Raw genomic sequence first — 10,848 nt, forward strand, 5'->3', positions numbered from 1 at the left:
GTTCACTGAGTCATCAGTTCTTGTGATATGAAGCTTGTGCTAATTGAGTGATGAGATTATCAGTTTCTACCGAGTGACACTATATCTAAAAAGTCTCCAGTGTATACCAATTTCAAAACTACATTGAGTGATTAGTATGGATTGAGCCTCTACTTCTACTAAGTGCATGATGATGTTGAGTAATGCAATGGACACTAAGTATCAAAAAGTCACCAAGTTAGCTTTCAGAACCCGAGTTTCTACATTTGGGCCGACTCAGTGATATTGGTGTTAACTTGTGTTTTGGTCAACCTTGCAATTATGAGAATTGGGTTAGTATATATGTAATGTATTGTATCATACCCATGTATGTATGAGGTGATAGCAGATGTAATGTTTTGATGCATGAGAATGCGAATATGAATCAGCAATAGAGCAAAGTATTTAGCAAGGTCAAATTAGGAGCTGTCAAGTTACATCTATCACAAAGAGGTGATCAGTACTTCAAGGATCTTAATTAGCAATTTAGTTGTAAGTTAGATCTACTATTTTATCCTAATAGGTGAATCAACTTCAAATCCTTTAATGGGGTAGACTTAATATTCTTTTCTTTAAATCTCTTTACTAAGTGCATACTTCATTGTATGTTTGTAAAACCTCTAACAAGGTGGACCTAGTAGTCCTAATTGCTCCTAATAGGGAAGATCATCAAAAGTGATCAATGTAAGCCTTAACTGGCCAACTTTATACTACAGTACTGAAGTTTTGTGGGTATCATCCCCACCCCAATTTTACTTTCTTATTGGAAGGTTTCTGGGTCACCTAATATTGTGTTCAAAGTGTTTCTTGCTTTCAATTTTTTATGCATGCAGTAGATTAGATCTATTGATGATAAATGGTTTATGTTATTAAGTGTTGAATTTGTTCAAAATTTTTGATGTTACTGATTCACCCCTCCCCTCACAGTAACATATCTAGTCTTGATTATTTCCAACGATTGGTATCAGAGCTGTGTGGTTCTCAGGATAAAGTTTGACAGCTTGAGCAAAGATCAAGGACAATGAAGATATTTAGACTTGACAAAGCAATTGAAAATAAAAAGTTAGATCCGGAGATGGCCATAGCTCAACTCAAGGAAGAAAAAGAGCATCTTTCCAATCCCTAAAAAGAAGGAAGGAACTTGCAAACTAGATGAATGACCACCAGTATGTTGAAGAGAAGATTGAAGATTTTTTCCCTTCAAGCAGTTCAGATGAAGAAAATAATGCAATCAAAGAACTCCTAGAGAAGAATGGATCTCTGCAAGAAGTAAGAAAATTGAAAAGAGAACAAGAAATTCAGTCAATAAGATTATGTGAAATCTTAGAATAGAGAAATAAGGCCAGAGAAAACTTGGAGATAAGGAACAATGAAGATCAAAATCAATCCCTTCAGCATGAAGACCTTATTGATCAAATCTCCAATACAAATGAAGAAATCATAACTCTGAGAGCAGAAAATGAAAGAATAAGAAATGATTTGAATTTTGAAAGAAAAATCAATGAAAGAACAAGAAATGAGCTAAGATCTAAAATGAAAATCAGTGAAAGATTGAAAAATGACCTAAACACTAAAAAACAAGTCAATGAGAGAATGATGAAATCCCAGGCAAACATGAATTGATTGAATCAATAAAATGAGCATAATCTTTATAGGAAAAAGGTAAATCAAGACTTGGATATAAAGATGGAGGTGAATCCTCCAAATAAGGTGTTCAAAAGAATCAGAAACCCACTTGCAATCAGTGTGACAAGATAGGTCATACATCAAACAAATGTTGGAGCAATGGAAAATGCTACAACTACAGTCAGCATGGTCATAAAGCTAATGAATGCAAGGAGAGACCAAAATTTGAAGGCAAATGTCAGAAATGCAAGAAACAAGGTCACAAGGCATCTGAATGCAGATCTAAACCATTCAATCCAGCTGAACAATTTGTAAAGGCAATATTTGGTTGGGACTACAATACTTGGTGTAGATGTCAGTATTGTGGAGAATATGGACACATTGGCATAAACTATGCAAGGCATCACTTGAGAAAGAAGGATACTACCATAAGATGCTACACATGTACTAAACTTGGTCATATAGCTAAGAATTGTATGAATATAGGTAAAGTCAAAGATGAAAAGAAAGAAAAAGTAGATAACATCAGGAACCAGATGAGACAATAGTGGATTCCTAAATCTACCAAGGAAACTAGTTCAAATGATGGTAGTCGAGTCACTCAAGAAGTGGGTGACTCCATTATTTCCAATTAAGTTCTTAAGGAAGAAATGGAACTGTATTTTCAAGGAAAAATCTTAAATAGTTCTAGTTAAAAGGAAGAAAAGATCCAAATCAGTATTCTAGATATAGAGGGATCACAAAAGTTCATCATTAGTATTTGTTGTCACTTAGGTTTGCACCCTTGTCCAAAGCCTATGTGTGAGGACACCCTAGTGAAACATGGAAACAACCTCCAAGTTGTGGGACTTGAACTATGAGGTTGAGTCTTCAGAGAAGGTCAGCTTCCTCTTACTAGCAAGATGCACCTAACTACTCTTGGAGAGGAAAAGGGAGAAGGAGAGCATGAAAGAAAATCTACCTAATCTAGTCTAAAGAGGTGACACACCAAAATAGAGTGTTCAGACCAATCTCTACCCATATATGCACTATTGAACCAGAATGAAACTAAGGATATACACATTCAAAATTTCTTTAATCTAATAACCTCATGCCGATCAGAAAACCAGAATGAATGACACAAGGAAAGAGAAGATTCACTTATATATCATTCACAGGCCAGAAGAGATACAGTCATGCAGATTACAGACTTCCACAAAACACCAGTAAGAGGCAAAGAGTTCTTGCACTTTCCTACCAATGGCTGAAGGAGATAAAATAGAGAATCATACAATTTAGAGGCATAGGGGAATTTACACTGAGAATTGCAAAGCAATAGTAGAGAACAATAGAGAAAGGTCTGACCCTAACAAAATCTACAAAATTGTCCTTTATAGCTCAGGCATAACTGAGATATTTTCTTGATTGAAATTACTCTACAACCACTGCCATTAAGACTCTGTCTGAAACAATCATGAGGATCTGAAGAAATCTAATCTAAGTATAGCCTTTTGGTACCATGAAATCTGATTTTTAACTAAACAGGGCCTTGAGAAGATAGAAGCGGCACCATAACTATGCTCTGACCTAGTAGATAGATCGACTGAGATGGTGGAGTGTTCCTCTTCATTCAACATTCATTTTTGGTGGTTGGGATCAATCATGAAGATCAAATCACACGAGTAAACTCGATATCCTCTATTTTTGGCTCATGAATCAATAAGGTCGAATAGTCAACAAAAAATTTAGCACCGGGATGAGCCATGTGGACCAATGATTTCATTCTATTTTGCCACCCTGTGGATTCTTTATGCATCTGACTATATCTTCTTTACCAACTGCACCACCTCCCAACCTAACCGTGACTACCTCAGGAAACTGCAACCTTAACTGCAAACCTTTTTGTAATACCTTGGCCGGGCCCACCGGGACATGTGTCGGTGAATCACTATCTCGCTATACATAACTTTCAAGCTCCTTTCCATCGCAACATAGTGATAGTCATTGATTTTGCTTTGATCCTATGGATGACATTTGATACAACCTAATGAGAACAATGGTGGGTCCCTCACTTGCTACCTCGTTATGCATATCTTTCGCATATCTTTCCATAGCGAGTTAGTGAGTATCGTTGATCGATAAAAATCCTACGATTATAGGAAACAAAAACAATCTAGCATTCCTCTTGACAAGTTGGCTAGTCAATCCAATGAAAACTGCCCACATACTTCTCTCTCACTATTGACACGTTTTCATTTATTTTGAACTGGACCCATAGAACTCTGAGGACACATTTAAAATCCTCGCTATGTCGCTATAGCTAAAGATCAAGAAATTTTTCATAATGACATAGCGAGAAAAATCAATCTTCCACCATCTGACGGCCTTGAAGATACACCCAATCTGTTAGTGCACTGACCAATAGAAAGCTGGCCTTTTTTCAACTTGTCCAGTAATTTCTTGCTTTTGCGGCCTACCAAGGGAAATAGGACCCACCACTCCACATGTTTCCAGGTCACTAACTCACTATACCTAAACAACATTCATCTTCCCATAGCGAGTTAGTGAGGACCATAGATCCATACTGATCTGATGATAGTGAAAGACTCGTTGAAGGGATTGGCCCACATTTTGCACTGTCATCACCCTAGCGAATGAGAAATCAACCTACTGCCAACGTGTCATTAATCTACACACTCATTCTTGATGCAGTATTGGTTTAGGCTCTATGGCTTATGGAACAAACCTAGCCCCACAAAGACACGCGGTAGTGAATCGCTATCTCGCTATACATATCCTTCAAGCAACTTTTCCATAGCGAGATAGAAAAAGCCATTGATCTGAGGTCAATCCAAGGGCGAAGAGATTGCATCAGGCATTTTGAAGATTGGTGGGTCCCATACTCACTATGTCTCTGAGTAAACAACTTGCAACTTTCCATAGCAAGCTAGTGAGGACTGTTGATTTTGCATTGATCTGACAGTCAGAATCCCTCCTATGTTTTAGAAACTTGCGGCACCTTGTTACTTTGCTAACAACGAGAAACCAAAACTTTCTGATAGTGAGGTAGCAAGCTCCGGGAACCCATCAAAATCCAGTGATGTCACATTGAAAATGGACCCACCTGCCATGAATTTCATGACGCCTCGCTGTCTTGCTAACGGTGAGATGTATAATTTTTCTGATAGCGAGGAAGCGAGTGCTGGTGGCTTTATCCAAACTCGGCACCAGAGAAACAAATCAAACCACTTCTGCCAAACTAGGCCTGCCAATCCATGTGGCAAACACTCGCTAGGTTGCTATAGCTAAAGGTCGAGCATTTTCACATAGCGACATGGCAAGGGCCATAGATCTTGAGAAGATCTAATGGCAGGAGAGTTGTGGGTCCGCAGAAATGTTAAAGCGTAGTCACTTAGGAAATAAAGAAATAACCTAAGGTTTTGATTGTTGATTTTTTGATATTTCTAGAGCATTAAAGAATATTAAACTGGAAGTGGTTGTTGGATAGGTTGGGCATACAAATTTGAATTTTTGGCGGGGGGGTGGGGGTTAAAATGGGTAACAGTATTTATCGAGTAAAGTAAGGTTATATCGAGTGAAGTTGGGAGTAACAAAGCTTTGTTTGGTCACCAAGTTACAAGCTTCTACTGAGCAATCTGTGCAGATAGTGTATGATAGTCTGTCACACACTATGTCATTATGGCCTTCTTCATACCAAGCATTAATGGGAAATTTTTATCAAAAGGTAGGAATTCAATTTCATTTCCACCATGAATTTAGCAATTAAGAGCAAAACAATTTGTAGAGTATTCCAGCGATCTTGAGTAGTATTTGCAATCAAATTTTTTTGAAGAATTTCTCAGTTTACCAAGTGATCAAGGCATTCAAGAGTAGCAGTAGCAAGACAAAGAAAGGATTAGAAATCTTGGCGCGAGGTGTTGAGTATAAAGCTCTAAATTTCAAATTGGTATCTGCAATTGTAGAATCCCTCAACCCAAATGGAGCTCAATCATAGATTCCACCAAAGGTACTTCTTATCAATGATATTCAAACTCATTTCAAATGTGTAGTTCAAGAGATAAGAACCCTAGAAATGGATAGTGCACTAGGTGAACTTTGTGTGGATGGAACTCTTAAGATCGAGCGTAAACACCTAGAGGAGAAAGGCTTAACCCATATTCCTCACCTGCCACGAAACTTTGAAATCAAATGGATTAGGTATATATTGAGCCGAGTCCATACACATTAATTATGGTTAGAGCAGCCAATGTTGATAACAAAGAAAATGATTCATCATGTTGCTGGTCTTCCTATGCTTACCAAGGCTAAAGTCGCAAAAACCCTAGGTTGGGATGAGCTACAAAAAAAAACCCTAGCCAAGTGGGATGATAGAGGAATGAAAATAAGCAATGTATCTGATGTAGAACTAAAATTTGGTATTCACATCATAGCTCACAAAATTTATAGCTCTAGTCGACTCAACAGTGTGTCATGTGAGGCAGTTGAGCTAGCTTTCAAGGTTGTTAAGAAGAATTTGGAATATGACTTAGTAGACTTAATGTTGAAACAACTGAACAAGAACATGGAAAGTATTAGAACTTCAAAGAATAACCCATGCAAATTTGGTTCTCTATTAACATGTTTGTTCTTTTATGTTCAAAAGTTTTTCCCTTCCAAAGGATCAGTGGTATGGAGAAAAGACACACTAGTCTTGTATCAGATTAATGAGTTCATAGCTGAAATGGGTGAAAATTTTGATAGCATCATGGACAATTATTTTGAAATTTTCAAATAAAAGATGAATAAAAGATTTAGGATACCTAAGAAATTGGTTGAAGACTATAAGGATGATGTTTATTTCATGGGTGATAGTGACAAAGTATATATCCAGGTAGTAAGGCCTAGAATAGTATGGGTAAAAGCTCTTCCTTATGAGGTTAATATTGATGAGACAAAAGAAGTAATTTAGGCACTAGTTAATGAGCCTATAGATCCAAAGGCACATATCTTTGGAACATATGACAAAGCCAAAACTAGGATAGAACTTCAGATCAAGATTCCATAGGAAATCATCAGAGGTAAGAAGAGGGTATCAAAACTAAAAACACCATATGCCCCTCTTACGATCACTGAAGGAAAAGGTGAAGATGAAGAAGAATCTAAGAATGAGGAAGAGCTTGTAAGAAAGAAAGGCAAGGTGATTATCACCAAGCCACCCAAGCCCTCCATAGCTGTGTTCATCAGAAGATCAAAGAAGAAAGGATGCAGTGAAGTTGTGTTTAGCAAGCCCCATCCCACCTTCCAGGAAAGGTTGAAATAATTGGAAGCAGGTGTTGGTATTCCCTTATACAAGCCTTTACTTATACAACATCAAGATAACCAAATAATCAAAAGGAGACAAAGTTTAGAAAGAAAAGATATGGGGACAGTTCATAATTTGTATTCATTTTCCTTGAAAATTGTATACAATTTATAGTAAACTCATAATGACCTTCAGAAAGAAACACATATCATTCTATATTCATGTATTCTCAAGATTTGACAGAGAAAATACACCACCAATTTTTACTCAATACGATGGACCAAAAATAGACTAAGCATATTAATTAGAAAAATAGAATTCGGACCTTTTCTATAGCCCTGGGATCTCACTTATGTAGTGTGAGATGCAACAAGCTTCAAGCTAAGAGAAAATGATAGGTGTCTTTTGCAAAGAAAAATTTATATACACCTATCACAAAATGACGAAAATGTTGTTAACAAAAGATGTTCAAATCAAAACATTCCTTTTGGTGGGTCGGCTTTTTTCACATGCTTTAATGTCGCTAAGTTGGTTGTTATTCTAATCTGTCCTTGTATGCAACAGCCAAATTAACCAATGATGAAATCTATTCTGATGATGGCACATCAACCTCCATCTGTGGGATTTCACCATCTTTATCCTATATTGTGGGAGTAACTTCTACCTTTTCCCCTTCTTTAATTGTACCAACATCTTGTGATCCTGGGTCTGCAATTGAAGGTAACAGATTATCCTTGTATTTTTCTTCTAGTTGGGTCTAAGTAGTGATGGGGTCAATGATTTGGATCTCCTCACCTTGTACCTCATCACTGTCACTTTCATCTTCATCAAACTGTTCACCAGGAGCCATGTCGACCATCCACTTGTCAAATAATGTGTCATCTGGCCAATTCAACTGCAAAATATCCCTCTATCTTTTCAACACATATTCAGCTTCATTATCAATGGCAACAAATTCTTGTTTTAAAGAATCAAATAATATTTGGGCCTTCACCATTTCTTCTATTGTGGTAGCCCACCATGCATGCCCTGTTTCGTTTATGACTTGATTCATCCTTAAACAAAATAAATCATCAAGTTCTTTTGCCCATTCCTCTTTGCTTTTCAAATTCTTTATTTTTCATGGGCACGAGGAAACAAACTAAATTTTTGGCTCTTGTACTTGTTCAAGTAGCCTACTATTACTTTTTGCAAATGAATTCTTTTATTGTCAAAATTAGCAATATCAGAAATAATATCAAATGTTTTTTCAATTTGATCAAAAGAATCATCTATAATAGAAAAACAAAAAAATGTTATTGCTTTCTCCCTTTTTACCCATTTATTCACAATAGGCTTTAGAGCCTCATCATTGGCTTTCAAATCCTCCCAGATACTAATTACCCTGGCCAACTGATCATAAATTAGTAGCCATTCAACTTTATCCCCCAAATATGTGAGAGCTTTTCTTAGTTTATCTTCATATTTGGATTCTAATTCTACATGTAAGGCCCATAGTTTACCTTTTTCTTCTTCAAAATCCTCAGCAATGTAATACTGTGGCCCTTGGGGTGTATCTGCCATTTCTATGAGGGGGCTGGATTTGAAGGGTTCAACTAGGGGGTGAGGGTATGTTATTCTAGGCCTGACGGATTTTCCCAATAGCTTGTTTTCAAGCTCAATTCTCTTTTTCACCTCTTTATTATAAGCCTCCACCACTATCTCATACTTTCTCTGTAATTCAAACATGGCTTGTTCCTCTTTCTTAGCAATGGCCAAAAGAAACTTGGAAGAATCCACATTCTAGTATGTTGCTTGTACATGGGAGGTTTCACCAACCCTTCTCACAAGTATATTTTCTATTAATCCAGACTCATCTAGTTGCGATGATGTGGCTCTAGATCCTCTCTTCAATGACCAATAGACCAATGTAGCTTGATCTTCAATAAATGAGGTGTCTTGGAAGTCCTTTTTATTTGGGTCTTGTCATTCCTATCTATTTGAAACAGAATTAAAAATCAATGCATCTGCAATATCCCAATTAAGCAACAATAGTATGTTAGAAGTCTTTACCATTTGCCTTCCCTCTTCAGGGGTAATGTTCTAGAATTCTTGCATCATTTTTTCCTTTATTTATTTTTGGATGGATGCATCATCCACTTCTGAATTCTCTGTTTTCAATTTTTTGCACTTTTCCTCAAACACATTCATGTTTTCTCTCTAGGCAAACTGTTGAAAAGCCCTAGATTTCACAACACTATCATCAACCAATAATTGATGGCTTTCCTATTCTAATACAGGGTCCAATTCCCTTCCTCTATAATCAGCTATTGTTAGGTCCAAACTCAGTAGAGGAGGCTCTAAAGGGTTACCTTCATCCAATTCTACTTGAGTAATAAAAATACCTCCCTGTGATCCCATCTCCTCAACTTGCTCACCTCTGAGCTATTCTTCTCCAATCCTCAAAGGAGATTGAGTGGGTGAATGTTCCTTGACTTGAGGCCTCTCTTCTCTTATTACCTTTTGCCTCTTGGGACTAGGCTGATCAGGTCTCTCTTCTAGGGTTGTACTGGTGGATCCCATTATTTGTTTTCCCTTATCTATAGGAGCCATTTTATTTTGAATTATAGTGTAACCAAGCTTCCTTTGTACAATTATTTGACTAGCTCCTATATTAGGAGTGAAAACCAACCTCCTCATGATGTCTCTAGCCTTATTAGGATGAGAATCAAATAACAATTATTTCTTCTCATTTATGGCTTCCATTATTGTAGGGAAGTTACTCATGAGTTTATTTATTCTGTCAGCCTTTGTATTAGCACTATCTCAAGGACTATAATTCTAATCAAAACAATGAATGAATTCTAGGACCCAGGAGTAAACTCTCCATTTTTCTTTTTTAGTTTCTTGTTCCTGTAATGAGAATTCATTTCTTATAATGTCCTCTAGATAATACAAATCATGTTTGACTAGTCGCAGCTTAATCCTATGCCTCAAAGTCTGATTGAAAAACCCCTCAGAATCACAAAAATGGGGATGGGAGACAGCCATCATATACTGATCCAAAAATTTATACAAAAAGAGCCAACCCCATTTTGTAATTATGAACTGATGGGCCACTATGCAGGTAGGGAAAATTGACCCTAGTTGCCTTTTTAACAAAAGCATTTCTTCTATTCCTCCTAGTTGCCACAAAACTTCTTCCATTCCTACCTTTAGTAGTACTTGGTAAGGCAAGACATGAGGACTCCCTTAAAAACCATAAATTCTAAAAACAATAGAAACAGGGTAAGGAATAACATCTCCCCAATTATGTGAGACTTTCAAATTATGGGGGCTATCCATAGGCCTGATGAGACTCATTAGTACCTTAGGGATTCTAGGATTATCACTCAATATGAGACATCTCAATTTAGAAGCAAAATATGTATCAAATCTAACAAAATTCACATTATTTGCATCCCAGGTCATATCAGCACTCCACAACTAGACTCGCAGTGCTTCCCCATTTTCCTCTCTGTTTAATTCCATCTCATTATTGAAAAATGTTTCCCCCTTAAACAAGAACATATGCATCAATAGAGAGTAGTGGCCAAAAGTTTTCTCCACTTTGCCTCTCACAATTCCAACCAAACCAATGTGAATTTCTTTAGCTAAAAAGGAGGCAAAATCAAAGATAACATCTACACCGAAAGAAGCAATTTGAACCATCATATACATAAAGCCAATGGGCATGAAATCTTGCTCATCCTCACCAAAAACACAGCACTGGGTCCTATATATTTCTATAGCCCGCGAAGTGAAAAGACTCTTCTTAAAAGGTTCTTTAGAGGCTACAGTAATTACTGGCAGAGTTCCTATAGTACCAATGTGTGTCCTCAGTGCACCTCCCCTAATTACATCTCTCTTTTCTTTGTATTCTTTTTCTAATTCTAGCAAATTGA

The sequence above is a fragment of the Cupressus sempervirens genome, chromosome 10 (assembly GCF_028749045.1).
Source record: "Cupressus sempervirens isolate cs-2001-9-10 chromosome 10, ASM2874904v1, whole genome shotgun sequence".
Classification (NCBI taxonomy): domain Eukaryota; kingdom Viridiplantae; phylum Streptophyta; class Pinopsida; order Cupressales; family Cupressaceae; genus Cupressus; species Cupressus sempervirens.